The sequence below is a fragment of the Chroicocephalus ridibundus genome, chromosome 8 (genome assembly GCF_963924245.1).
Source record: "Chroicocephalus ridibundus chromosome 8, bChrRid1.1, whole genome shotgun sequence".
Lineage (NCBI taxonomy): Eukaryota > Metazoa > Chordata > Aves > Charadriiformes > Laridae > Chroicocephalus > Chroicocephalus ridibundus.
Window position 1 is genome coordinate 7,358,369 of NC_086291.1, and position 10,808 is coordinate 7,369,176.

Sequence of the window (10,808 nt, forward strand, 5' to 3'; positions counted from 1 at the left end):
TGTGTGGGCTTCAGTGAACATACTCAGTGCTTGATGCACTCACTCGTAGAGGCAAGACTTACTCAATATGCTGGCTGAGAACAAACCGCATCAGACACTTCAGAAAGGAATTCCACCAGCAAACAGTAGCACAGAGGATGTTTTGTGGAGGATTTTTGAATGACTGTTTTTGTGAACAGAAACCCACTCCCTCGAATGTCAACACTTCAGATGCAAGGAAACTTCTAAGAACAAAACAATTTTAGAGAAATCAAAACACTACAGTTCAAACTTGACTCGATTCTAATTATATATAGTACAAAAAAAAACTATTTCAAACTGAAAAATTGTATCAACATAGGTATTATTAAATAATCCATTATTAAGAATGTTGAAGTGATATCTTTTGATGTGAGAGTCTTTTCTTTTGTTTCTTCCAACATAAATGCATTCTATGATCAAAAAAGCTGACAGATTTTTTACAGATTCAGTATGCAAATTAAATAAATCAGTTCATTGTTGTACTTATCTAATATAAACGGACACGCATTTTATACAGAAAAAATCTAATCCTTTTTAAATCCTGTTTTAATCTGTGATGTCTTGTAACAGTGAGTTCTGTGCACTAATTGTGGTACTTTAAAAGTATTTTCTTTCATCAAATGTAAATGCTGTACTGCACAATTTAACTTAATATCCTTTTTTTGTCTCATATAGGAACAATCGATTTTACTTTCTCTATGTAATCCTCTATTCTGTTTATTTCCTTTATGTTCCTTCTGATTCATCTTTGTTCTGCAAAAATTATGACATTTTCAATTTCTCTTTAAATCACAAGTTTCTCTGCATCTTTATATGGTGTCATTTTCAGCTTCTAGAGCCTCAGTTATATCCTTATGGACAGGCTGAGGGCTATGGCCAGAGCTGAGAGGGCCATGTCACCAAGTTAGAGAAGCACAGTCATAGCCTTGGTGTTACTGCCCTCTCTTTTGGGGTGGATAACAGTTACAAAATAACAAGCAGAGCTATCCACATGTAAACTAGACCATCTGAAAAATCAGTGCTGCTTCTTGGATGGTCAAAGCTAAAAGTTAACTCAACCTTCTGGAATGGCCCTAGACAGCTTTAACTTGCTTCCGTCAAAAACATTTAACATCCTGGAAACTCGCCTTAAACATAAGAAAAAAATTCTCTACTATGAGGGTGGCCAAACACTGTCACAGGTTGCCCATAGACATTGTGGATGTTCCAGCCTTGGACATATTCAAAAGCCTTCTTGACATGGTCCTGTGCAACCTGCTGTATCTGGCCCTGCTTGAGCAGAGGGTTAGAGACCTCCAGAGATCCCTTCCCACCTCTACCATTCTGTGATTATGTGAAAGACATCTAAATATAAATCGAAGGCCAAAGTGGTAACACAGACAAAGTAAACAGATTAAGGTCAGAAACTACTACTTCTGACTTCTTGTATAGTGTATGCTGTAAAAGCAGCACCAAACAGTGATGCTTCCCAACACCATGTGCCTTACAGACATTAGTGTGGAACACTGGGGCCCTGAGTGTTACAATATAATTTTTTTCTCAATACCTTCCTCCATCACCAATCTCTCCAGATCTGCAGCTCTATGAACCTGAGGGAGGAGGGAGAAAGCTGCCGGTCTCCACAGGAGAAGGGAGGACACAAAGCGAAGGAGCCCACTGAGTCCTGGGGCACAGGAAAGCAGAGGATGAGGGACAGCAGGAGCAAGGAGAGCGCGCATCTTGCATGAAGCTCATCGCTTCTGGTTGAGGTAGGAAGTATGTTTCAGAAAAAGTCTTCCATCCAACTGTAGAATTGTCAATGTGTCCATGAACAAGCAGTTACATATTTCCAATATGGTTGGTTTCGTTGTTTGAGTTTTTTGTTTGTTTTTTTTTTTAAGGATGTAAGTAACCAGAGGTATAAACCTTTATCTAGAATATCTTTTTTTCTTTCAGTGTTTATGTGAAGAGTTTGATCTAATATGTGTATATGAATTTATCCTTTTAGTCTTTCTGAATTCAAAGGAAGAGTTGGGTTTTCTTTAGGAAGGAAAAGAACTGAAACTTACTTCAAAGGAAGCGGTAGATGTAGTTGGCTCATTGTTATCTTAAGCATTTCCCTTCTTTGTTGTGCTGGAGATAAACTAATAGCTGCTATGCATGGACATACACGACTCTTAAGCTCTGGTTCGTGATTTTTTTGTAATTAAATCATTCAATGCATGATAGAGTCAAACTCCAGCAAAAGGGATTTTAATCTTGAAGGAGTCCGGCAGGCGCCACTTTTGCAACACTGTCTTGGGTGCATACTGTGGGCATGCTGATCTTTTCCACCCTACGTCTCCTTAATGACAGTGGGTGCACTGGGCATCAAAAACACCATTCTTTGCACATACACTTTTTTTTAGCTAAGCCTTTTACAGAAGAAAGGCTCACACATTTGTGCTGCAGATGCAGGTACATCTTCCTTCCCCCTTAAACAATTCAGGAATCTGTTGCTCAAATTCAGCCACACTTGAAAGAGGCAGCTGGTGACTGCTATAGGAGAAAGTCACAAATGACTGCCACTACTGAGGGCACAGCAGAGGGAAGGCAGCCACTTAGTAGCTTTTAGCAGCAGGTGGCTTGTCAGTCAGCCCCATGTAGGTCTAGACTTCTTTATATGGTTATTTCTCCCCTGTCAGAACTGCCACAGGGAATATAGTACCCATATCTCAGGGGAAAGATGCGATGAAGGACAGGTAGAGAAGGAGATGGTTAAAAAACACAAGCTCCTCCTGCTTTCATTAGTCCTTTGAGCAGTGAAACTGTTCACATACACACATGCAGAGATTTGTTTAAGTACACCCTAAAGTATTCAAGGCATTAACGAAAATCCAAAGCATCTTGTTCATTTCAATTGCTTCTCCACCCACATTCTTCATTGAATTAAAGGATATCCTACACGCACTTTTGTTTCACTTATTCCCCAAAGATCGTTTCATCACACACCAAGTGAGGATCTTCGGCATATTCATAGCAACATCTCAGTCATGGCATTCAGCATTATGATGTTCCTGGCATAAGGGATGTTATTAAGGGATTGAAGAGATGAATAGACGGCAGATTTCCCCAGGGCAGCACATCAGAAAATGGACATCAAAAGAACCTGGCTCAAAATGCAGTGAGTATTACTGGCTGCTGGCAAATCCTACTCATTTCTGAACAGTAACACTGTCAGGCTGTGTAAGGGACACGTCCATCCCGGAATGCCTCTGTAAAACTATGTTTGCTTACCCACTGAAAGTACTCCCATTTCAACACCCACCCCTCTAGTTGAAGACAGCATAATCTTCATTAATTAAAAATATTTTGGGCCAAATCCAAATACAATCTCACTCAAATCATTAGTAATCCCCCAGAGCAAGCATGCCACAGGCTCTGCAGCCATCAAAATTATCTTTGTTTTCTCCAGTCATTTTTCATGAACCCAACTGGATTGCCCTAGAAACTCTGCAGATCTCTGAATGCGTGAATATCTCTTACAGGATGTGTAGGTTGTCACATATTACACGTCATCCTCACAGACCCCAACAGGATGACAGGCCACAGTCTGTGCCAGGAAATTTTTTAAATTTCTGTTTCCTCTTTCACCAAGAACTGGTTGGAATTTATTTTCTTAAAGCTATTTTGAACCACGAGCAACAATTCTTGAGTAAGCATTGAGGAAGGAGAAGCACATACGCTGACATGATGTCACCACCTGAATTATTATGCTGGGATATAAAAATAGTTTGAAAAGCAGCATGGCCAAAATTACCATATCATTTAATTACAACCTACTTTTGTGACAGGCCGTCAGTTAATTAAGAGTGTCAAAATGCTGAATTGCCTCCAACTTCTACATGCTTTGCAAATGACATAGAAGTCATCTTTTTAAATAGCAACAGCTTAACTGAAAATGTAAAACCCATAGTGAAACGCTTTGAAAAATGAGGCAGTCAGCTGAACTGACATGAAATTCCCCACACCATAAATTCACTGGGGAAGACAGTTATAACCCATTTAATTTGCTCTCTGCAGATCATATTCACATGACAATTTTTTTTTTGGTGTTCAAAACTATTTTTCTGAAATTGATATTTAAAAGGAGTTATGAAAAAGGAGCCTAAGTGACTGTGGTCTGTACAGCTATGCACGTGGCCTGGCTCCAGCACTGGCACATTCCCTCCAGACTGCTACAATACGGGCAAATGTAAAGCAGGAAGAGGCTTGGAGAAAAGGATTTATTTTCTTCAGAATTAAGTCACCGTCACTGATTCTCAAGTAACACATATGACACTAGAGAAAATAGCTGTAGATGGAATGATGTTTGAATAAGCCTGAAATGTGATAGAATTGTTTTACCCATTTATTATACCTGGCAGCAAATCCCTTATTCTCTTTACAGGACAGTTGTTTTAAATAAATGACTTTGTATAAATTATATGAGATCACAGTTCAGTATAAATTGTAGCAAAGCAAAAGAATACAGTGGAAAGCGGACTGGATAGAAAACTCATGTGTGAACCAACCATTAAAGAATAGAAACAGTGTGCAAATGCAGAGTTAAGCCGAACATCTTGAAAACAAAACGAAAACAGCGCAGCCCCTCTCCTTCATTCTCTCTTTGGTAATGAGGTGGTCCTTTTGTTGGACAGCCAGAAAGAGAAGTTTTTGGGTTTGTTCTTTTTCCCCCAAGGAAAATGAGTGCTTAACTCTGAAAAAAAAACCTGATAAGCAAACATCTCCCCCTATAGTTTGCAAAAAGCTGAGCACCTTAATAATGAAGAAAACCCTGTCTCTTGGCCGAATAAGGGAACCAAGCTAAAACTGAGCCAGAACTTTATGTGGTATGACAATATGGAAATGCATACCTCGGGGAGAGTGCTTGAATAAAAAAAGGATAAGGCTACAGAAAGCAACATGAGAATTCAGCAAAATTGTGGCAGGCTCATAGCTTCATGATTGTGGCAGTGTGCATGTGATTAACAAATTAGGGGTTGGGGAAGATAAGAGACTGGGTTTCAGGATAATTTAGGTAGGAGACTAAGGGGAGTTTGTTAGGCCTGTAAAACAGGCAAAGGACTTCAAATACTAGTAAGAAATAAATGAGCTTCCTAAGCAGAGTTCAAGGTGCTTTTTATTACTAAAGACTTTGATCAAGTAAATATTTGAGTTTGGTAAAAATGCCATTTAGTATAACAGGCCTTGAAAATGAAAGCTGACCAGTAGCTATGACACTATTGCTGTTTCTGTGAGGAAGAAGCCCTGAGCCCTGTAAATGCATTTTACTGACATTTACAATTACTGAAAACCAGTTGTCATTAATTTGACTATCCCTTAAATGATAAGCTGTACAGGGAAAGGGCCATGTTTTAGTCTCTGTTTTCACAAGGAACAGTATAACAAGGACTTAGTATCCAGCAAGGCCCATTACACAATATGATGATGCAACACTAATTGCACACTGTGTTCTCCCTAAGCATTACCTTCAGCATTTAACAGACGATCCTTGAGATCCAAGCATTAGCCCATCAGTGACTGGAATGGCATTGGCTACACCCATTTCCACTAATGGTACAAAATATCCCATCGGCAGCAGCTGCACTGGCTGAGCAAATGCTTTGGAGATCAGCCTGTGTTAGCCTCCTTATTCATGAAAACATACCTAAAATTCCCATTTGCCAGGCGTGGTATTGAACATGGACTGAATGAGCCTGGAATGCCGCAGGCATTGACATACAGACATTAAATCACACAAAAACCGAGTGAAAGAAGCAGTAACATCACTTATGTAAAGACCTCCTTGCTGAATACAAGTCACCAATCATTCCAGGCAGGTTGTGCCCTCTTGCCCATCAGCTCATTTCTCTTTCACTAGTACATATGGGGGGGGGGGGAAGCCAGACACACACTGGTCTTGATCATGTCATTTATTAAGTCAGCAGTGATTGCAAACAGGGAATCATTCAGTCTTACCGTCACAGACAAATCCCACTACTAAATCCCATGGAAGTGTACACGTGTAGAGAGAACAGGGTCACGAGTACACACGCTCCTGCTTTTCCTATGAACTCAATAGCTCTGCCCGAACCTTCCTGTTCTCCTAGCAATGTTTTGACTTCACAGCAGTGTGGCAACTCCCTACTCAAGCAAAAGGACATTGCTTCACCAGGTGTAATTAAGCCCATAAAAAAAAAACCCAAGCTTATTTATGCCTTGCTAAATACATGATTGAGATTTTGCGGAGTGCTGCAAGTCAAAGCACTTGGGAAGCCCTGACCAATTATTTCCTCAACACCTCAATGAGACACATCTGTAAGTTGTTCACATTTGTAACTCAGAAGTCAGTCAGCTGAATGTTTTGAGTGTGCTAAAAAAGGTTGGTACCCCATTTCAAACTGCCAGAACCCTTGCAAGACATTTTTGACTATGATACAGGATTAAGCACAATGTTAGCCAATAGAATAGGGCACAGTAATAGTACATTCTTGAATGGAAGGGCAGGGGGGGAAGCTCTTTGACATCTATCCTTTATCTTGCTTTTACCAAACCAGAGAGACCTTCTGAGTGCAAAACCTGCAAATATTTTTGCTTTAACAGGATTACTTAACTATGGTAGGAACAACTGTTAAAGCTTGTTTTTATTGTGCAAGTAGACAATGCATGTAGTACCTCCCACAGCAGTTTTTCATGAGACTGCTTACAAGGATAAAACTAATTGAGGACAAGTATTTAATCACCTTGCTCGTCTTGGCCTATCTAAGAGCAAACACAGAAGGGCAAAGATTGAACCAAGGCACATCTCATACAAATTTTAGCATAGATTAACGTCTCAGCTGAGAAACTAATAAAAATAATTTCTCCCCATGTTTATTCAATGCAAGTGAAATCTTGTTCTGAATAGCTCCTAGTTCATTTGTTCTTTCCTGACAAATACTGGCCCCTCCGAACCATAATGAACCTGAGGGCCCAAGCAGCTTGAAAGCATTAGCATAGCTGCAATGTCAGGCAGCCCAAACTCAAAAGCTCTGTTTCCCAGACAATACTCACAACAGCGACAGAGAAAGGAAGATGACAAAACTAGCACAAAGGAAGATGCACTCGGTATACATTCCAGATGATGGTACTGTGAGCCATTGAGGAAATGTGGGTATAAGACATCTAAACCTTTTATTACAGCTTACTGGAATCTCATGGAGTGCTTGTGCAGATTAAAATCATAAAAAAATGTATGCATTTTTCATAGAGAAGTTTCCATCAGTTAAGATGGTAATGATGTGTCTCTGCTTGTTCCCAAAGAACAAGCAATCTCACTCAAAGAAGTCACCAAGTTCTCAGTGACCTAGACTGCACTATGAAAATCCTCTGTAATTTAACAAAATCATCAGGATAGAACACACATACCACTAGAAACAATAGCTAGATTATCCCTTCAAATTTGACTATAGCCTTTAAAAGAAAAAAGAGTGGATAGAATATTTTTATGGAAAACCCATTTCAAGGTTCTCAGGAGAACTGAGCTGGAAAAAATCACCATGTAATGGGATAAACTATTACAATTTCAGGGCTGGAAGTGGCCAGCGTGATTTCTCAGTGCATGCTGCCAATGAAAGCAACTCTGCAATTCAAAGGGCAGGAGAAGAGATAGAGGTAATAATACCCTTGTGTTCAAAAGTTAATAATTTACAACAACAGAGAAATCATGCTACTGAGAGAAAGGTAATGTAGAAAAAAAACCTAGAAAATGTAACACATTCCTTGGTTTTCAGAAAATTGATATCACTTTTGTGTCAAAATAGAAATCTCATCAAAATATCCAAATATCCAGCAGCAGATTATGCGAAAACCTGATGTCTTTCAGTCAAGCTGAGGAAGCAGGCCGTGGGAAACTTAAGACAGACAGGGGAAGAAATCCTTATTCAAAGTAAAAATTATTTTAGGCCCTATTTGCTGTCTTTCAGAAACATGCAAAAAATGCAAGCCATCACTAATTACAACTGCCAATCACACAGAGCAGACCAGAGTCTTTAGCAATAGAGCAAACGTTTCAAAATTAAAATAGAAGAAACTTTAGTTGCATCGTTACTCCCTAGAGACTGTAAAAATGCTGCAAGTTATAGCTATTTTCAGTTAAACACCATGTGTCAGAAACTACTTGAATCCAGATCTTGTCACAAAAATGGAAATGCCTTATTAAAAATCTCAGTAACTAACTTAAAAAGTGATTTTCAGTGAACAAGAACCTGCAGCATGAATTAAAACTTTGACGGCTTGCCCAGAAAAAATCACTGTTCGTCTAAAGAGACACGCCAAACAGGCTGAAGGGGAAGGCTGTGTCCGGGAGCCATGCAGCTGCAGAGCAGTGGGGTGGCTGGGTCAGAGGGTGGCTGCGGTAACAGCACGCTGGGGTCACACGCTGCAGCTTATCAGCCCACAGTGCAGGCAATGCCTGTGCCTCACAAGGCACAGTGAACTGTACCAAACCCCTATTTCACGACTCAAAGTTTAAACGCAAACGGCAAGTTACAGTATCTGACCAGAATCGTTCGGCCAAGGCAGGCATCAATATGGCAAATCCTTCCCTTCTTCTCAAACTCAGCACGACCCCGGCAGCAGCACCGCAAGTTCCCCCCCACTTTCTTGCCAAGACAAGCCTCACAAGCAGAGCAAACAGCAGCAGGGTAAAAGGCTAATTCAGTCTGGGAGGATGGTTTGTGTGATGGTCATATCTGCCAAGCCTGCCCAGAAATACTGCATGTGAACACTTTCCTTCTGAAGGGAGGTTACCATTTATTTCTCAGAAATTTAAATAGCCAGCATGTGGTAAGGCAAAGACCACTGACACTGTCCCCAAAGCTGCAGCTTCCTCTGCAGGCACCTGTGGGACTGGCAGGCTCAAACGCTGCCACCAGAGCTCAGGACGCAGTTCCACAAGCTGGCTAAGCCAACCAAAGCAAGCTGTCAGGAAGAGGAACAGTCGAGTTCTTAGCACGTGCCAGTACCACTATGCACAACTGCATGGTCAGACCTCACAGTAAGGCAAGCTGAAGACCATCTGAAAACTAACCTTTTTAAAAGTCCTCTGCAACCAGTTGAGCAAGCTGATCCAGTTGACTTCAGACATCAGCTACTACTGCTGGTGCTTGGCAAAGCAAAGGAAGGGGAAGACTCCCCCCTCTTGGTGGCAGGGAAGCCTGGATTTGTGAAAGCCTTTCAGGGAACTTCGCTCTTGGTGTGCAAAGGTCTGGTGTCTTGCTGACAATCTGTTGAGATTTTAAGTCTTCACTTACCTATGTCTGGCAATAATTTGCATTGCTTAGAAATTTCCAGCTTCACACATGGCCTCAAAATCATATCTGATGTTCTCAAATTGTAGCTTGGTCCACATTTCCCAATGTTTGTAGAAAGCTGGTCACATGGCACTGACTCTTCTTTGTCAGCAAAGTTGCATTAGACAGAATCTAAAAATACATTAAATACTTTCTAATATTACATTTTGACATAAGCAGTTGCTATAGCTGCCATAAGGACACTGTCAAGAAAGGGCAAAAGGTTGTATAACTCCTTTTATTCAGCTGGAATACGTGCACCGAAAGGTCAAAAGACCTTGGAATATAATTTTTGGTTTGAATGTTTGCCTTAGCATTGATACTTTGTCAAAAATATCAGAAATAACTTCAAGAACTCAAATGAACGGACACCCTCCTTTTACTCCAAGGAGGCAACTAACTTAGCACAGTTACAAACCCCATCTGCAACATGAAGTTCAAGGAAATGTCATCTAATATTTGAGAATCTGACAGATACTAACATTGCCAAGAAAAAAAAAAAATCACATCTGAGCAAGCTGTTGTTTAGTGAGAGGGTGTTTAATGGTACTGACAGCCCACCACATCTTATGCGTTTATCATGTGGAAGTAGTGTAGCTTTTTCTACCATTTGCACAGATGTAGCTCTTTTCTCTCAAGAAGCATCCAGGTTTTGTGTTCATTAATTTACACACCACATACTTGTAACAGGTAGAGCAGTACTCCTGAAATAAAGGCAAATCAAGGCACTGGAAGATGTACAAGTTTGGTTTTTCTTGCCAAATACACAGTACCCAAGTCTGAAATGAAAGCCCAGTTCCCAATAATGCTGCTCTAGATATCAAGCCAAGCTTCCACCCCAACATACCAGACAACTGATTTTAGAATTAATCTCTTCGTTTGCTCTGCTACCTGAATCCTCAATTGACACTGCAGCCCCCAGTTCCTGAATAAATCCGTGAAGTTCTTCAGTGTCTGCAAACTGGTCTTTGGGAAAAAAAAAAAAAAAAGAGGGCAGGGGGGAGGTGGAGAAGGGGGGGATAAAAAAAAAAATAATTACTTGATGGGAAAGCAAACAGTTGAATGTGAATAACCATTCCCTGTACTTCTGCTGTCACTTCCGTAAAGTTGCTGTGGCTAGCGTTGTGATGTGCTTCTGTTCTGCATCACTTCATTTGCTCAAGCACAAAGCATGGATCATTTAATTAGTGTACTCTTGATCTCCAGAACAATCTGTCTGTTCACTTTGCTGAACAAACCAGCACTGTCTTAAAATAATAAAAGGAGACTAATCTTAAGGGCCAGTAGAAAAACTCACACACACCCACCTTCACTTATGGGGCAGTCTGCTCAGCCCCTCTGTACATCCCCACTGTCTGGAGCAGCGCTGTCTGATTCCAGAGAAACTCAGGAGAATCCTTCCCGGGACATTCCTCAGTAGAGGCATGAATTCATCTCTTACATATAGCACAGACT